The 19,459-nt window shown below is 43.5% G+C and overlaps 1 protein-coding gene across 1 annotated transcript in view; it reads right to left on the minus strand.

Moving 5' to 3' along the window:
* TRPC3 (transient receptor potential cation channel subfamily C member 3) overlaps window positions 1–19,459 on the minus strand; it is a 464,690-nt gene that overhangs the window by 46,829 nt on the left and 398,402 nt on the right. The window lies entirely within an intron of this gene.

The following is a 19,459-nucleotide window of genomic DNA, read 5'->3' on the forward strand; positions in this document are numbered from 1 at the left end:
AACAAAAAAATGTCCAAATTGTGCCAAAAGTGACAATATTTTATGCGGCCACCATTATTTTCAAGCACTGCTTCAACACTCTTTTGGGTGTGGAGTTCACAAGAGCTTCACAGGTGGCCACTGGAATCCTCTTCCATTCCTCCATGACAACATCGCAGAGCTGGTGGATGTTAGAGACATTGCACTTCTCCACCTTCTGTTTGTTTAAGGATGGTCCACATATGATCAATAGGGGTTAGGTCTACAGACATTTCTTTAGCAAGTTAGTGGTCATTTTGGAGCTGTGTTTGTGGCCATTATAATGTTGAAATACTGCTTTGCGGCCCAGTTTCCAAAGGGAGGGGATCATGTTCTGCTTGAAGGTGTCACAGTACATGTTGGCATTCATGGTTCTCTCAAAGACTGGTAGTACTCATGCAGCCCCAAACCATGACACTTCCACCACCATGCTTGACTGTAGGCAAGATATACTTGTCTTTGCACTCCCGACCTGGTTGTTACCACAGACGTTTGACTCCATCTGAATCAAATAAGTTTGTCTTGGTTTCATCAGAGCACAGGACATGGTTTCAGTAATCCAAGTCCTTAGTCTGCTTGTCTTCAGCTAACTGTTTGCAAGCTTTCTTGTGCATTATATAGCAAAGGCGGAGGGCACCATCATAAATATTATATTATTTAAATATAAAAGGGATCCACCTGCAGTATATCCACAGTTAAACCAATGACAACCAAAAACAAAGAGGCATACAGAAAAGCAGGGATCACCATACAAAATATCAAATTTTATTTCATAAGTACACACAAAACCACAAAAAAGGGGATTTTAAAAACATTTAAAATACACAAATGGTTACAAAGGAGGTAACTCCTTACATACAGGGGCAACGTTTAGGGTACCGTTACACTAAGCGACATACCAGCGATCCCGACAACGATACGACATGGTAAGGATCGCTGGTACGTCGCTAAATGGTCACTAGTAAGCTGTCAAACAGACAGATCTACTCAATGATGCAGCAACGATCCAACGATCCGTATAACAACCTCGGCGGTCGTTGGGACCTTGTCACACAGCAGCTATTCTGACGACTCCCGCCGGCATCCCTGAGTTCTAAGTCACCAATGAGGTCGCTCGTTGGCGTCAAACACAGCGATGCATGCTGGCCAATGGGACACCAGCGATCAAAAAATGGCCTAGGACATTCAAGCACGATCAGCAATATCCAGCAGGAAGGCCGGTCGCCGCTATGTGTCACACGTAGCGAGATCGCTAGCGAGATCTGTTGTGCATTCTCTCTCTGGCTTCCCTCTGGTGGTTACTGGAGGTGCTCTTTCCCTGCATGGTTCAGCTAAGTGGTTCAATTGTTATTTTGTTTGCATTTGATCTGGTTTTGTCTATCTCTGCTTTGTGCGGGTCAGCCAGCTCAGGCTGGGGCTGTGCTGAATCACTGTCCATATGTTACTGCATGTGCGAGTTTGTTTTGTCCCCTGGTATATTGGTTTCTTTTTGCTTTGCTTTCAGAATATACCAGAGTGCTGATATAGTGGGGGCAAAGTCGTGCGACTTCAGTGTTTTTTGTGTATCAGACGTGATGGACTTTTTACAGGTATTTTTGCGTGATTGCAGACGGTGTGCTGCCTACCTGGCGCTCGAGTCCGACACATCGCTGATCGGGTTGACAGATTACTGGGAGGGGTTGGTGAGGATCCAGCGGTCATGGTGCACATTGGCACAAATGACAAAGTTAGAGGTAGGTGGAAGGTCCTTAAATATGATTTCAGGGAATTAGGCTGTAAGCTTAAAGCAAGGACCTCAAAGGTGGTATTTACGGAAATACTTCCTGTACCACGTGCCACGCCAGAGAGGCAACGGGAGATTAGGGAGGTTAATAAGTGGCTCAGGAATTGGTGTAGGAAGGAGGGGTTTGGGTTCCTGCAGAACTGGGCCGACTTCTCAGTTGGCTACAGGTTTTACGCTAGGGACGGGCTGCACCTCAATGGGGAGGGTACAGCTGTGCTGGGGGAGAAAATGGCTAGAAGGTTGGAGGAGTGTTTAAACTAGGGATGGGGGAGGGTATTCCTTTTATAGGAGGGGAAGACAGAGATAGAGCAGATAGAGACCTGGGCGCAAATAATGAAATTGGGGGTGGGGGTGGGGGTGGCATGGGGGGTGGGGTTAGAACAGTTAATAATCTAAGAAAGAATAGAGGTACAGAGAGATACATAAAGTGCATGCATACTAATGCCAGAAGCCTTGCCAACAAAATGGAGGAAGTGGAGTTAATGTTGTTGGAACATAATTATGACATGGTGGGGATATCTGAGTCATGGCTGGACGAGAGCCATGACTGGGCGGTTAATTTACAGGGCTATAGTCTGTTCAGAAATGACCGTACAAATAAACGAGGGGGAGGCGTGTGTTTATATGTAAAATCATCCTTAAAACCCATCCTTCGTGATAATATATATGAATCTAATGAAAATGTAGAGTACCTGTGGGTAGAGATAAGGGGAGGGGGGAAAAATAATAAATTACTGATAGGGGTTTGTTATAAGTCTCCAAAAATAAGGGAAGCAACAGAGAATATACTCATAGAGCAAATAGATGAAGCAGCGACTCAAGGAGAAGTCATTATTATGGGGGACTTCAACTACCCTGAAATACATTGGAGAACCGAAACCTGCAGTTCCAGCAAAGGCAATAGGTTTTTGACAACTATGAGAGACAATTACCTTTCACAACTGGTTCAGGACCCAACAAGAGGGGGGTACTGCTAGACCTAATATTAACCAACAGGCTGTCACGTCACCGCCAGACTCAGGGCCTGCTGTCCCGGCCTCGGCCAGTAGGAGGCGCCGGACTATCACATCGCCGTCAGACTCAGGGCCTGCTGTCCCGCCTCGGCCAGTAGGAGGTGCCGGACTATCACATCGCCGTCAGACTCAGGTCCTGCTGTCCCGGCCTCGACCACTAGGAGGCGCCGGACTGTCCTATCACCGTCTGACCCGTGGCCTGCAGTCCCGGCCTTGGTCTCTGGGAGGCGCTGTGCTTCAACCCCGAGTGGTGGCGGCGATAGTCATAAGGCTCCTGCGCAGGCGTCCGCTGGACGCAGGCTTCGCTCCTCGGTCGTCATTAAGGGGCTGGTGCATCACCATCCAGCCTGGTCCTGGGGGCGGTCCGGATGACATCATCAGCCCACGGGCCTGTGAGGGATGACCTGATCCCTCAAATACCTTGGGACTGCTCTTGCAGGCCGCCGGATATATTCTTGGTTCCCCTGCGTGTTACTGTGTGTATTACTGTTGACTGACTCTGACTTTTGCCTGGACTTCTGACCCTTCTTCTGCCTAACGATTCTGTACCTCTGCGAATCTCCTGGTTTATGACACTGACTTCGGCCTGGATTCTGACTCTGCTTCTGCCTAACGATTCTGTACCTCTGCGACTTTCCTGGTTTATGACTCTGGCTTCGACCTGGTATCTGTCTTTGCTGCTGTCTACCGTTTTTATACCTTTTCTGCCTGACTGGTTTAGTCTCGGATATCATTGCCTTTGTGTCCTGTGTTGGAACACCTGTCTGGCGACCGTCCTGCTCTGGTCATTGCTCCTATTCAGACAGCACCTCCTGGGCTCTGCTATAAATCCAGATCCCTGTATAGGGGTAAAGGGTATCAGTGTTTCTCGGGGTGTTGTCTGGCTGCAGCCCAGACCGCAGGCAGACATCACACAGGCCAGACCGCATATCAAATGTAAGGGTTGGGGGTCACTTGAGTAATAGTGATCACAAATTAATAAGTTTTCATGTATCCTTTAATAAGATGTGTAGTAGTGGGGTTACAAGGACACTAAACTTCAGGAAGGCAAATTTCCAACGGATGAGAGATGATCTTGGTGCAATTAACTGGGACGATATCCTGAGACATAAAAATACACAAAGAAAATGGGAGACGTTTATTAGCATCCTGAATAGGACCTGTGCACAATATATACCATATGGGAATAAACATGCGAGAAATAGGAGGAAACGACTATGGCTAAATAGAGCTGTAAGGGGTGCAATAAGAGATAAAAATAAAACATTTAGAGAATTAAAGCAAGTAGGTAGTGATGAGGCATTAAATAAATACAGAAAATTAAATAAATTCTGTAAAAAGCAAATCAAAACAGCAAAGATTGAGACAGAGAGACTCATTGCCAGAGAAAGTAAAAATATTCCCAAAATATTCTTTAACTACATAAGTAGTAAGAAACTAAAAAATGATAGTGTTGGTCCCCTTAAAAATAGTCTGGGTGAAATGGTGGATGAGGATGAGGAAAAAGCCAATATGCTAAATGACTTTTTTTCAACAGTATTTACACAAGAAAATCCCATGACGGATAACATGATCAGGGATAAAAATCCTCCATTAAATGTCACCCAGCAGGAAGTACGGCGGCGTCTAAAAATCACTAAAATTGACAACTCCCCGGGCCCGGATGGGATACACCTCCGAGTACTGCAGGAATTAAGCACAGTCATAGATCGACCATTATTTTTAATCTTTAAAGATTCCATAATAACAGGGTCTGTACCACAAGACTGGCGTATAGCAAATGTGGTGCCAATATTCAAAAAGGGGACAAAAACTGAACTTGGAAATTATAGGCCAGTAAGTTTAACCTCAACTGTGGGTAAAATCCTGGAGGGTTTTCTAAGAGATACTATACTGGAGTATCTGGAGAAGAATAACCTCATGACTCAATATCAACATGGGTTTACAAGGGAACGTTCCTGTCAGACTAATCTGATAAGCTTTTATGAAGAGGTAAGTTCTGGACTGGACCAAGGGAATGCAGTGGACGTGGTGCACATGGACTTTTCAAAAGCTTTTGATACGGTGCCTCACAAAAGGTTGATATATAAAATGAGAACAATGGGGATAGGGAAAATATGTGTAGGTGGGTTAAGAGCTGGTTCAGGGATAGGAAACAAAGGGTGGTTATTAATGGAGCACACTTGGACTGGGTCACGGTTAGCAGTGGGGTACCACAGGGGTCAGTTTTGGTCCCGCTTCTTTTTAACATATTAATGACCTTGTAGGGGGCATAGAGAGTAGAATTTCAATATTTGCAGATGACACTAAACTCTGCAGGGTAATCAATACAGAGGAGGACAAGTTTATATTACAGGAGGATTTATGTAAACTAGAAGCTTGGGCTGATAAATGGCAAATGAACTTTAATGGGGATAAATGTAAGGTCATGCACTTGGGTAGAATGAATAAGATGTATAATTATGTGCTTAATTGTAAAACACTGGGCAAAACTCTCACTGAAAAACACCTGGGTGTATGGGTGGATGACAAACTCACATTTAGTGGCCAGTGTCAGGCAGCTGCTGCAAAGGCAAATAAAATAATGGGATGCATTAAAAGAGGCATAGATGCTCATGAGTAGAACATAATTTTACCTCTATATAAGTCACTAGTGCGACCACACTTAGAATACTGTGTACAGTTCTGGTCTCCGGTGTATAAGAAAGACATAGCTGAACTGTAGCGGGTGCAGAGGAGAGCGACCAAGGTTATTAGGGAACTAGGGGGTCTGCAATACCAAGACAGGTTATTACACCTGGGGTTATTTAGTTTGGAGAATCGAAGGCTTAGGGGTGATCTTATGTATAAAGATATGCGGTGACAGTACAAAGACCTTTCTAATGATCTTTTTACTCTTAGACCTGTGACGGGGACAAGGGGGCATCCTCTACATCTGGAGGAAAGAAGGATTAAGCATACTCACAGACGCGGATTCTTTACTGTAAGAGCAGTGAGACTATAGAACTCTCTGCCATATGATGTTGTAATGAGTGATTCCCTACTAAAATTTAAGAAGGGACTGGATGCCTTTCTTGAAAAGTATAATATTAAAGGGAATATACACTGGTTTCCTTAATATTGCGTTGATCCAGGAAGCTAGTCTGATTGCCGTATGTGGAGTTGGGAAGGAATTTTTTTTCCCCAAGGTGAAGCTTACTGTTTGCCACATGTTTTTTTTTGCCTTCCTCTGGATCAACATGTTAGGGCAGGTTAGGACAGGATATGGGTTGAACTAGATGGACTTAAAGTCTCCCTTCAACCTTAATAACTATGTTACTATGTTAGTATCTTTCCTTTCCTGTCCTGTCTAGTCAGTGTGGGCCCCATCGTTTGCTCAGTCTATTTTTCTGCCTGTGTTTGTGTTTTCATCTTGTCTCACCGACAATATATATTTGGGGGCTATCTGTTCCTTTGGGGGTCTGCTCCGGGGCAGTTTAGATTTCCCCTTTCTTGCTTTATGCTTAGTTAGCTCTCCGGCTGTGCCGAGGCAACTAGGATCATCGTAGGCACGCTCCACGGGTACTGCTAGTTGTGTGGACAGGATCAGGCGTCTGCATCTGCTTAGATACCAACCTCTCTGGTTTTCTGTGGCTTAGCTTGGGCCTGCTATCCTCCTCGGTGACCCATTCATAACAGAGATCGCTGTTGCGTCACAAAATCGGTGACGTTTCCGCGATCTCGCTAACGATCTCGTTTTGTGAGACGGGGCCTTTAGCCTAATATCACCAATAAAGGGTGCATGAGGTCCCCATGTTGCAAAATCAGTACATATGAAAGATAACCAAATTTATATATACAAATACTAAACTGCATAGTTCTGGGCAAAAATTACATGCCTAAATAAATTAGAGATAATAAAGATTGGCACCAAATACAAAGAAAAGAGCTAATAAGAGTAAGAAACAGTTGATTATCCTCAAAAAATTATGCTAACATTTATATCTATATGGGTTATAATAGAAATGACTTAGATCATATGGTTGCTTTGGCTTATAGTCATTTCTATTATGCACCCATATAGATATAAATATTAGCATAATTTTTTGAGAATAGTCAACTGTTTCCTACTCTTATTAGCCCTTTTCTTTGTATTTGGTGCCAATCTTTATTATCTCTAATTTATTTAGGCATGTGATTTTTGTCCAGAACTATGCACTTTAGTATTTGTATATATAAATTTGGTTATCTTTCATATGTACTGATTTTGCAATATGGGGATCTCATGCACCCTTTATTGATGAAATTAGGCTAACCGTTGCTCCTGTATGTAAGGGGTTACCTCCTTTATAACAATTTGTGTATTTTAAATGTTTTTAAAATCCCCCTTTTTTGTGGTTTTGTGTGTACCTATGAAATAAAATTTGATATTTTGTATGGTGATGCCTGCTTTTCTGAATGCCTCTTTGTTTTTGGTTATCAGGCTTTCTTGTGCATCATCTTTAGAAGATGCTTCCGTCTGGACAACAGTCATGCAGGCCAATGTGATGCAGTGTGCGGAATTTGGTCTGAGCCCTGACAGGCTGGCCTCACACCCCTGCAACCTCTGCAGTAATGCTGGCAGCACTCATATGTCTATTTTAAAAAAGACAACCTCTGGCTATGACACTGATTACGTGCACTCAACTTCTTTGGTCGACCATGGCGAGGCCAGTTCTGAGCGGAACCTGTCTTGTTAAGTCACTGTATAGTCTTTGCCACCTGGCTGCAGCTCAGTTTCAATGTGCTGGCAATCTTCTTATAGCCTGGGCCATCTTTATGTACAGCACCAATTCTTTTTTTCTGATCCTCAGAGCGATCTTTATCATGAGTTGACATGTTGAACTTCCCATGCTCAGTATGAGAGAGTGTGAGACGATAACACCAAATTTAACACACCCGATCTCCATTCACACCTGAGACCTTGTAACATTAATGAGTCACATGACACTGGGGAGGGAAAATGTCTAATTCAGCACAATTTGGCCATTGTGACTTAGGGGTGTACTCACTTTTGTTGCCAGCGGTTTAAACATTAATGGCTGTATGTTGAGTTATTTAGAGGGCACACCAAATTTACACTGTTATACAAGCTATTTACAAAATGTGAGGGGTGTACTCATTTTGTGAGATACTGTATATAAATATACACGGTATATATCAATTCTACATGGAAGAGAAAAACAATTTCTATTTTGCATATCATGATTTCATCTGCAGCTAGTTCTACCTAACAGAGATAATTTCTATAAAATATCTATTACATTACTTCTTAGTGCTGCTTCCAAATCATGGACACCTTCATCTGTGATTCTTATTAATCAGCACTTTACTAACTCTGAGGGAAGTCACTAACTAGAGTGTCAGTCAGAAATTGATTGCTTCTTTGCACGCTGCAAGAGCGCGAATGTCATATACTGTAAGTACAAATTATTCAAAGAAACAATTTGTTGAGCTTTCAGAAACTTTATTGATATGATTTACTTTTTTTCAGTGGCATGAATATTTTTTCTGCTTTTTTTTCTACACCATTAAAGGAAACCTGTCAGGACTAGAGTTGAGCGACTTTGGTCGGATCGGGTTTCATTTAACAAAATTTGAGTTGGCTGAAACTGGTCCGACTAGGGCAAAAAAAAGTTGGAGTTTCGTCCGAAACCCGATCCCAATGCAAGTCAATGGGGAATAAAAGTCGGCATTGAGTGGATGAATGTCATCCACTCAATGCCTACTTTTATTCCCCATTAACTTGCATTGGGGTCGGGTTTCGGACAAAACTCCGACTTTTTCTGCCCTAGTCGGACCAGTTTCATCCGACTCAAATTTTGTTTCGTGAAACCCGATCCGACCAAAGTCGCTCAACTCTAGTCAGGACAATTTCAGCAAGAAAACTAGTAGTATGGCTGTATAGGTAAAAAAAAAATTAATAAAAATGATAGATGGCTTGTAGTAACCTGATGCACCATGGCTGAGAAATCAATGTTTATAGTTATATGGAAATTACCGTGGAAGTGCATTCTGGGCATGTGGATGCACTAGGAGTACACTGACACTCGCTTAGTTAGTGCACTTACAATCTAATTTGCATGTGACTTTGAAGCTTCTTTTCTGAGCATTGGCATACCTCATTAAAAAACAGGCCTAATTTGTATTGCTATTTTACAACCTATACTGTACAACCTTACTGTGACACTAGTCACTACTCATGGAAAAGCTGTGAGGTAGGGTAGTCAAGAGGTCCAGAGTCAGATACCAAGAAAGTTCATTGTAAACTAAAGGGAAAGACAGAGGCGTAGTCAGGTCACTGTTCGAGGTCAGAATTCCAGGAAGGTAGCGGATCAAGACAAAGTGGCTAGGCAAAGGGATGGTCAAAAACAAATCCAAGGTCAGTCAACAAAGATCAGAATATAAGAACTCAAAGCACAGAGCAAACACACACCACTTGAGCTAAACTTCAACTGGCAGTAATTGGAGGCAGACAGGAGGCTAAGTAGTCAGGTAATCACTCCGAACAGGAGACAAATGGAAGAAACCCCACACACCCCAGCCCTGATTGGGTGGCTGGACTTTCACTCACAACACTGACAGTTCTGCATGCCCTAGCCTCTGATTAGACAGCTGAGCTGTCCATCACCATACTGACAGCTCTGCATACCCCACCCCTAGATTGGATGGCTGAACTGTCACCCACTGCATCCTGACACCGATAGGAGGAATAGTGCACATACCACTAGTTTGATTACTGTTATTATGCAATTATGAGTAGAGTTGGGAAAATAGATTTGAAGGACTTTACTTTGGTCAGGTCAGTAATCTGTGACCTCAGGACAGGAGACCATCACATCTCATTATCTTTCAACACTCCTGTGTCTTCTTTTATTTAGCCAGTCTGGTGCGAGATAGTGTGTGCATCACGTTACAATGATTATGTTATGCCAGCATAGTTAATCAAAAGAAGTGGCCTCCCGCCCAGTGGTCACAGATTACTGACCTCGACGATGGACTAGAGTCCTGTGAGTTGATTCTCTCATCTTTAGTTATAAGTTATGGGAATCAAAATACAAAGTAAATATATCTGGAGCTGCCAAGCTCAGTGATAGGCTCAGTGGTGATGAGCGCTGTAGTCATGATGTCTTTGCTGCAGGCAAAACACACACAGAGATGCAGAAGAGAGGCAGTGCTGGACCCTGAGAGGGTGATTACCATCTGAGATTGTTGTTTTACAGCTATACAATTGATTGGACACCACTTTTGTGACATTTGAAACCACTTTAAGGGTACCGTTACATATAGCAACGCACCAGCGATCCCGACAATGATACGACCTGGTAAGGATCGTTGGTGCGTTGCTACATGGTCGCTAGTAAGCTGTCAAACAGGCAGATCTCCTCAACGATGCAGCAACGATCCAGTGATCCGTATAATGACCTCTGCAGTTGTTGGAACCAGTTCTGCGTCGCCAACGAGATCGCTCGTCGTTGTTATGGTGTCAAACACAGCGATGCATGCTGGCCAGCGGGACTCCAACGATCAAAAAATGGCCTGGGACATTCGAGCACGATCAGCGAAATCGCAGCGGGGGGCCGGTCGCTGCTTTGTATCACATGTAGCGAGATCACTGGCGAGGACGCTGTTGCGTCCCAAAATTTGTGACGTTTCAGCGATCTCGCTAACGATCTCGCTTAGTGTGAAGTACCCCTAAGACTTGCTACCCTAACATTCCAGAATTTCTCCCACCATCAAAATCTCCAAAATGAACCAGAAAAGCTTGCCTATGCTGAGAGTTGTACTTCCATAGCATCTGGGGAGACACAAGTTGTACCTAATATTGTAAAATTTCTTGAAACATTATGAGCGATAAACTTGACCTACCATTTTCTTCTGCCAAACTAATTCGTAAATGACCCTCTTCTGATTTACTTTAGTTACTTTCCGTTGATAGTACAGATAGGCATTCAATTCCTTAGATCAGTTATTCTGTATTCAAAAAATAAATCAATAATGCTTCTCTTCCTTATACAATGGATTTTGTTGTATTGACCTTGACTTTTGTCCAGCATCATCCATTTAATCCCTGTCTTGTATATTTGCATATATAAAATGCATGAGTAGAAAACTTTTTTAAAGTCCTTTAAGCTGTGTGAACTTGCATTTTATTTTGGAAACTTAGTAAACCAGTATAATTTATTTTACTCATGTATTTATTTTTATAGTACCATTAATTCTATGGTGCTGCACATGTGAAGAGGGTGTATATACATATAATACATACATTGAATGCAGTAACAAACTAACAGTGACAAGCTGGGACAATGGGGGAGAGCACCCTGCCCTCACAGGCTGACAATCTACAGAGTATAGGGGAAGGAGACATTGGGTCGGGGGGGGGGGGTTGCAGCAGCTCCAGTGGTAGTGAGGTGACAGCGGGGTTAATGCTGGCTGTTGCCTTTTCTAAAGGGATGTGTTTTCTGGTTGCTTCTTAAGGTTTCAGTTGTGAAAGTCAATCGGACATCTTAACCCCTTAACGACGAGGCCCATTTTAATTTTTTCATTTCTGTTTTTTCCTCCCCTTCTTCCCAGAGCCATAACTATTTTATTTTTCTGTCCACATAGACATATGAGAGCTTGTTTTTTGTGGAACGAGTTGTACTTTTGAATGACACCATTCATTTTACCACATAGTGTACTCGAAAGCAGAAAAAAAATTTGAAATTTTGAAAAAAAGAATTTTGAAATTGTTTTTTGGGGAATTGCTTTTACGCTGTACATTTTGGGTAAAAATGACCATGCAATATGATTCTCCTCATCAATATGATAACTGCAATACCAAACATCTCCAGTTATTTTATTATTTTAGTGGTGAAAAAAAATCTGAAGTTTGGAAAAAACAATTTTGGAGTTGTGACGCCATTTTCCGAGACCCATAACCTTTTTTATTCTTCAGCTGATGGAGCTGTAGGATGGCTTATTTTTCCAACTGACCTCCAGCTGTCATGACAACCCATCAGCGACCCGTGATTATGTCACAGGAACGCCGATGGGCAGAAGTTTACATGCATGCATGACAACGCGTGTTAAATGCCGCTTTTAGACATTGACAGCGGCATTTAACAAGTTAACGATCAGCTCCACTCGCGGTTGTTAGTGTCAGGTCCTGGATGTAATACACATCCATCGCCTGACAGGTATGGGGCACCTGCCTCCATCTTGAAGGGGTTAAGGCACTGAATTCCATAGAAAGGAGGAAGCAGCAGGATGAGGAAAGTACAAGGGTGGAGGAAAGAAGCAGAACATATGAGGACTGGAGATTATATGTAGGAAGTTATCGGGAGATTAAGTTTGGAGGCAGTTTGTGGACTTGTAAATCATTGTTAGTGATTTGAACTGCATTTTCTGCGTAATTGAAAGCCAGTGAGTTGATTGGCAGAGAGGAGAGGTGAGGGAGTAGCGAGGGAAGAAGTGGATTAATGGGGCAGCAGAGTTAAGGATAGAGAGGCCACAGATGATGACATTGCAGTAGCCGAGGCGGGAGATGATGAGAGCACACAGTGGTATTTTAATTGATTTGCAGCTGGCTAAAGGGTGGATTTTGGAAATGTTTTGAGTTCAAGGCGGCAGCATTTAGTAATGGTTTGAAGGACAGAGCAGAGTCAAGGGTTACACCGAGCGGGCTTGTGGTACAGGAGAAAGCGTGATGTCATTTATTAAGGTAGATAGCTCTGGTAGGGGGTTGAGTGGGATCGAGGAAACGTTATGAGTTCAGTTTTTTTACTCTGAGTTATAGAAGGTGCAATGACAAGAAGGAGGATATATCTGTTAGACACTCTGGATAGCAGAGAGGTGGCATGGCATCTTGGACAGAGAGATTTAGCTAAATAATGTATCTTATTACACTATCCTAATACTTAGTATGAGTCATTGAACTCTTGTCATGTCACTAGGATGAAATCCAATAATAGTGTTATATATAGCATATCTGCCAAATGCTGCATATATCTATGTATTGATAAAAAAACACAAAATCTGAGCAATACAGATATTCAGAACAGCCCTATAGAATCCTTAGGTATTCAGTTACAGCTCTACATATATACCAAAAATAATACAAGGTAAAAACTTTAATTACTTATTGAACAAAATATTTTATTATTGTTTAATTCCATAATAAAACACATAAACAGAAAAAGACATGATTAAAATTTTAAAAATGGGAAGAGTACGCCAAGCCATGATTATTTCAATCAAATGTGGGATAAATCACAAAAGGGAGATAAATATAAGTGCAATAAAATAGTAATTCTACTAAATACACTCAATGTGAAGCAAAATTATTGCATCCCTTGATATTGCTAAAGCACAATTATAATAACCTCTAATATTTGTTGCCCAACTCCCAAAAATGTGGTAAAATATTGGTCTATATTGGTCTATGTAGGTATTAACACGCAATCAAAAGTTTGTGCTGACCAATGCAACGCACATTTTCATGTTAGCTTCTTCTTTGACTCCTAAGGAAGATAACGTGAAATGCGTTGTGGCCTTATTCAGTTATAGAATATTTTGTTCAATAATTAAAAAATACTTTTGTATTTCCTTGAAATACTTTGTTTTTGATATTTATTTATATGGTATTCCATGGCAGTTGTTTGAACAATTTACAAGAAGTAATATTGGTACTTTCTTCTAATAGGTTAAACAGCTTTAAATATACTTGTATACAGTTGGGAAAATAAGTATTTGATACACTGACGATACACTTTTTCTCTAAAAAAAAAAAATCCAGAAAACTACATTGTATGATACTTACATAATTAGTTTGCATTTTATTGCATGAAATAAGTATATGTTACAATAGAAAAACAGAGCTTAATATTTGGTACAGAAACCTTTGTTTGCAGTTACAGAGGTCAGATGTTTCCTGTAGTTCTTGACCAAGATTCCACACACTGCAGCAGGGATTTTGCCCACTCCTCCCTACAGATCTTCTGCAGATCTCTTCTTTCAGGCTTTGGGGCTGTCGCTGGACAACATTGATTTTCAGCTGCTTCCAAAGATTTTCTATTGGTTTCAGGTCTGGAGACTGGGTAGGCTACTCCAGAACCTTGAAATGCATCTTACGGAGCCACTCCTTAGTTGCGTTGGTTGTGTGTTTCGGGTCATTGTCATGCTGGAAGATGCAGTTACGACCCAACTTCATTGCTCTTACTGAGGGAAAGAGGTTGTTTGCCAAAATCTCGCGATACATGACTTCATCCATTCTCTTTTCAATACGGTGCAGTCATCCTGTCCCCTTTGCAGAAAATCACCCCAAAGTATAATGTTCACTACACTTGCAGTGAATATTCATTCCCTTATGTAGTGGGCACATGTGACTTCTTGGCTGCTGTTGGAAGCCGGCGGCTGCAACTACTGTACTCACTGTTAAAGAGAAATGAATATTCACTGCAAGCTCAGTGAATATTAATTTCTCTTCAGCAGTGAACACAGGATTTTGAAGCAGCAGCTGGCTCCTGCCCCCTGTGACTCGCTACTCCTCTGCTGCTGCAGGGGGCTTTTTCAGCAAAAAAAAAATATGCTGAAAAACTTGGCTTATACTCGATTATATGTAAGGGGATGAAGGCTTATGTTCCCTTTTGCTTTTCCTTCTTAACAGGTCCTGATACTGTCTGTTCTATTATAATGTATTAAGTTATTATATAATGGTATTGCTACATGATTGCATGTATTACTGCCTACTTATCATGGTACTGCTACACTCTTAGTGTATTACCAAGTCTTGTAAATATGCATTGTGTTTTAGTAAATTATACTGTATTTGCACTTGTATTAGGGAAAGTGTAGTGCACCTTTTGGCCACTAGATGGGGGGCATTTTTAGTGCACATAATTCTTAAGTAGAACATAAAGTAGGTACATGGTTAATTGTAGGAGGGGCTGCTGCATGGTAAGGTCGTGCACAGTTATAGTACAAGTTAGAAGGCTAGGGACACCCAAACCGTCCACACGGGCTATAGACCCAGGACGTCACAGCCTGTCAGCCATGCAACGTGAAGAGAAGTGAACCTCAGCAATCCACAGCTCAAGTACAGATAATCAGCAGGTTAGAACAATTTGAAGATTCAGAATGTGGCAATTCATTGGTTGAGCAGAAACCCTTAGAACCGGGGTGAAACGGTCAAGGGACCCCATGGTGAGCACGTGCAGTAAAGACATGGTGTGAAGGCAGAACAGAAGGGCAGTACTCTCTTCCAGTGGCTTTATACTCCAGAGATTAATGATCTCTGGGGCGAAACAGCCCGAGGGAAACATACCCAACATAGCAGAAACAGGAAAACATAGCAGAGCTGCACAGAAAATGCTGAGGAACCATCAGGGATGGTCCGACCTGGGCCCGTGCTTTGTGATCATGAGATTAACGCAGGGAAAGAAAAGCAATATTGTTTTGCGGAACCCGTTGTAAAGAATGTGAAGTCTTTGGATGTGCTGTGTAACGGAACCAGTAAAGACGTTATTGTTGAAGTTGATTTGGACTGTGCCTCAGTTTCTCCTGACTCATGTGGAGAGGATCTTCCACATCAGAGAAGGGAATCCGAAGAAGCTGGATCTGAAGGCACAGGTATGCTGAATGTGTTTCTGTGAGGGGAGGCCAGGACACTAATGCCCAGGTGTCCTCAGCCATGACTATGGTCCTGGCCGACCCTTACATTTGGTGTAGTCGGCAGGATGCGGATACCTCGCAATGAGGAGGACCTGCAAAGAGAAAAGCTGATAATTTGAGTGTAATTTCTGTGGCCATAGAGAATGATGTGTTGGAAGCAGAAAGTGAAGTTATTGTGATTGAAAATGCAGAGGGAAAAATGGCGATGCTCTGCAATGGTCAGACAAAATGGATCTGACTGAAATTTTGAATCCAGGAGGAGCGGATGCCCTGGAAATGGCAAGTAACTTAAATGTAACTGCTGTGCTCTTGGAGAGTGAAATACCAGACGTGACTAATAAATTGGACTTGTCTAAAAACCTGAAAAAATCTGACTTTGTGCTGGCTAAGATGGCGGCCATGAACATGGCAGAGTTTGGCGCCAAAAAGAAGAACAGCAACAAGGATGATACTCTTCGTAGGTGTAACTTTGTGGAATGGGCGGCAAAATCTCCCAGTCTGAATCCCAAGATCCGCCCCTGGTGGGTGCAAATGTAAAAAAGAAAGCCTCGCCTTCCCAAACAAGATACCAGTAAATGGGAGGAATGACTGGAAGCGACCCCACCCTTGAACAGGTGGGGCCTGGAAGAAAGGCCTGTGTGCAGTTGCACACGTCTACACGTACCGGAGGAGGTCGGTGATCTAGAAGAGTGTGAGCCGGTACAACATGCTGAGCCAGCGTTGTGGTGCCAGGAGGAGGAATCTTGTCTTGCGGAACCAAAGTTGCTATCTCAGTGGGGACTGGAAACAGCGAACACCTCGGAGGAGCCCACGCCGGAAGTGAAGGCCAAGCTGGATGTTTGTCAGCAACCGGCGGAGTGCGCAGCAGCAGAGGAATCCTGCGGTTCTGAGATGGGCCCGGCCAGCATTCTGGAGCAGGAAAGGGTGAATGCACTTCAACCCTCGACCCCGGGGGATGCTCCTTCCCTGGGTTCCTTGCCTCGGAAGCTGTCAAACGGCCCCTCAACCCTGAAGGGTGGTCTGCACCTCGACCCAGTATCCCAGATTCCCGGCCTGTCATCCCGGGTAGTGAGCCCCTGCATAGCAGTCCCACGCTCCATGGCCAGTCCCCATCTCACCAGATTCAGGAGGCACGATTGGCCCCCTCTCCCCCCGGTCCATGAACGACTGGATTCTGCCTCTTTCCTGTCATTGTGGTGGCAGGAGGACATGACACCTGCGGCTGCATGGTCATCTACTGGAGTACGGGCATGGAGCCCGATGTGAAGTGAAGTGGAGTGGCACGGGTTACGTGCTGTAGAACTATTGTGAATACTGCTTAAAGGACTTTGTGCTTGTTGCACTATGCTGATTTTAGGGACTGTTCCGTGTCCCTGTGGGCAAAGGAGCCCTGAAGCACCAAAAAGTCGGGTGCAGCGTGGCCAGTACAGGCCACGGTTGAACTGTGTTTTCCCCCATTAAACTGTTTATGTCCCTTTCTGCTGGAAAAAGCAGGAACTTGCAAGAGACTGTAAATTGTGTTGGTCCTATGTTTTGTGGACGTGCTCTCGTTAAAGTAAGAGAGAGCTCTACTCATCATGCTTCCCTTAAAGGAAGGGGGAGTTCAACTTCAAAGTACTGTAGGCTCATGGATGTGGGCCGAATATTGTGTATATGTTTTACTGGATATTAAGAACATAACCTGGAGGACTGTGAGTCAGGCTTGCACATTTGGAGCACGGACTGCGGTGCGCCATAATTTGAACTCAGTTCACATTGGGCTCATTTATTCATTTTTCTCATGTTGCCTCCCTGCGTGGAGTTTACGTGTAAATAAATTTATAGTTGTAAGGATGCTTGGTTGGGGACGACCAAATTCAAAGGAAGGAGGAATGTATGGGGATGAAGTATTATGTTCCCTTTTGCTTTTCCTCCTTAACAGGTCCTGATACTGTGTCTTCTATTATAATGTATATATGTTATTATATAATGGTATTGCTACATGATTGCATGTACTACTGCCTACTTATCATGGTACTGCTACACTCTTAGTGTATTACCGTGTCTTGTAAATACACATTGTGTGTTTTAGTAAAGTATACTGTATTTGCACTTGTATTAGGGAAAGTATAGTGCACCTGTTGGTCACTAAATGGGGGCTTTTTTAGTGCACATAGTTCTTTAGTAGAACATAAAGTACATACATGGTTAATTGCAGGAGGGGCTGCTGCATGGTAAGGTCATGTGTGGGGCCCCTGCAGTCTCAGTCACCACTGGGTACAGCACTTCATTCAGAGGTGTGGTACTCAGCTCACAGGTAAGGAAGGGGCATTGCCAAGACTCACACACTTACATCCAACACCAGACCTCTCAGGGCCGGGGAGGTACTAGGTAGAGGGTGTGGGTGGAGGAAGTTAGAGGGGGAGGAGTCAGGGTGTGGCAAGGAGAGAGCTATTAGACTAGAGGGACAATCTAGAAGGGGAGCTGAAGCTGAGTGCAGCTGGTTCCCAGACTACAGAAAGAGAAGCAAGAGAGAAGGAAAGGCTCCAGTAGTGGAGAGGAAGAAGAGGTCTCTGGGGCATGGATAGTGAGAATCCATCTGTGGGGCCCGTATCCACCTGTCCTCAATAGGTGGAGGGACCAGGTCGCTGTAAGGGGACCGGCCCCAAAACTAGTGGAGAAACTAAGGACTCAGCTAGGAAACCGGAAGCTGCAGTATTTGCAGGTGCTGCAGCCACATCATACATATTCGCTGAAAAGGCAGACAGATAGGATCCTGGGGTCTAACCAACTCAGTAAGATCAGAGTTTGTGGGCTCAGGACACTATGTATGAAGATGCAGTGCAGGAGAGGTGGTAGCCAGTGTATTGGACAGGAAAGGAACATCTGGCAACGTGCACCCTAAGTTACCTGAGAGCTGTCTGGACCACTATCCCTGAGGACACAGCACCCCCGGCTGGGGTTTGTACAATCTAACTGTGAGTAAACTTGTGAAGACTGCACTTTGCTGTGTCCTCCAATTTGTTGCTGTGTCACTTGCCCTGCACTACAACCACCATCATCACCATCATCCTACACCATAATCTGCCCTGAGGAATAGCTCTGCCTGTGGAGAGCTGAACCAACTCTGCTGCATTAACATCTACCCCAGTGGACTGAATCTGCAGTGTCGGCTAACACCTTTACTTGCCGAATACACAAGTGGCATCACGAACTATATTTTCATAGACTTTACTATTCCCTTATCATTAATTTCATTGCACGTCCAGGGCTACGGATCGGGTCACTGCTGCCGTGACATCCTATTTAAGAAGTGACCGGCCCAGTACTGAGTACCCCACGGCCCTAGTGGTTGTTGCACGTGCATAGTTATAGTACAAGTTATAAGGTTAGGGATGCCCGAACCGTCCACACGGGCTATAGGCCCAGGACATCACGGCAGCCTTGCAACGTGAAGAGAAGTGAACCTCAGCCATCCACAGCTACAGTACAGATAATCAGCGGGTTAGAACAGTTTGAAGACTCAGAATGTGGCAACTCATTGGGGAGAAACCTTTAGAAATGGGGCGAAATAGTCAAGGGACCCCCATGGAAGTAGTGAGCACATGCAGTAAAGATGTGGTGCAAAGGCAGAAGGCACAACAGAAGGGCAGTACTTTCTTCCAGTGGCTTTATATTCCAGAGATTAATGATCTTGATTCTGGGGTGAAACAGACCGAGAGAAACATACCCGTAGCAGAGCTGCACAGAGAAAATGCTGAGGAACCGTCAGGGACCGTCGGACCTGGGCCCGTGCTTTGTAATCACGAGAGTAACACAGGGAAACAAAAGGAAAATTGTTTTGTGGAACCCGTTGTAAAGAATGTGAAGTCTTTGGATGTGCTGTGTAACAGAACCAGTAAAGATGTTATTGTTGAAGTTGATTTGGACTATGTCTCAGTTTCTCCTGACTAATCTGGAGAGAATCTTCCACAGCAGAGAAGGGAATCCGAAG

The sequence above is a fragment of the Dendrobates tinctorius genome, unplaced genomic scaffold, assembly GCF_039654945.1.
Source record: "Dendrobates tinctorius isolate UK_male_01 unplaced genomic scaffold, ASM3965494v1 ptg000030l, whole genome shotgun sequence".
Classification (NCBI taxonomy): domain Eukaryota; kingdom Metazoa; phylum Chordata; class Amphibia; order Anura; family Dendrobatidae; genus Dendrobates; species Dendrobates tinctorius.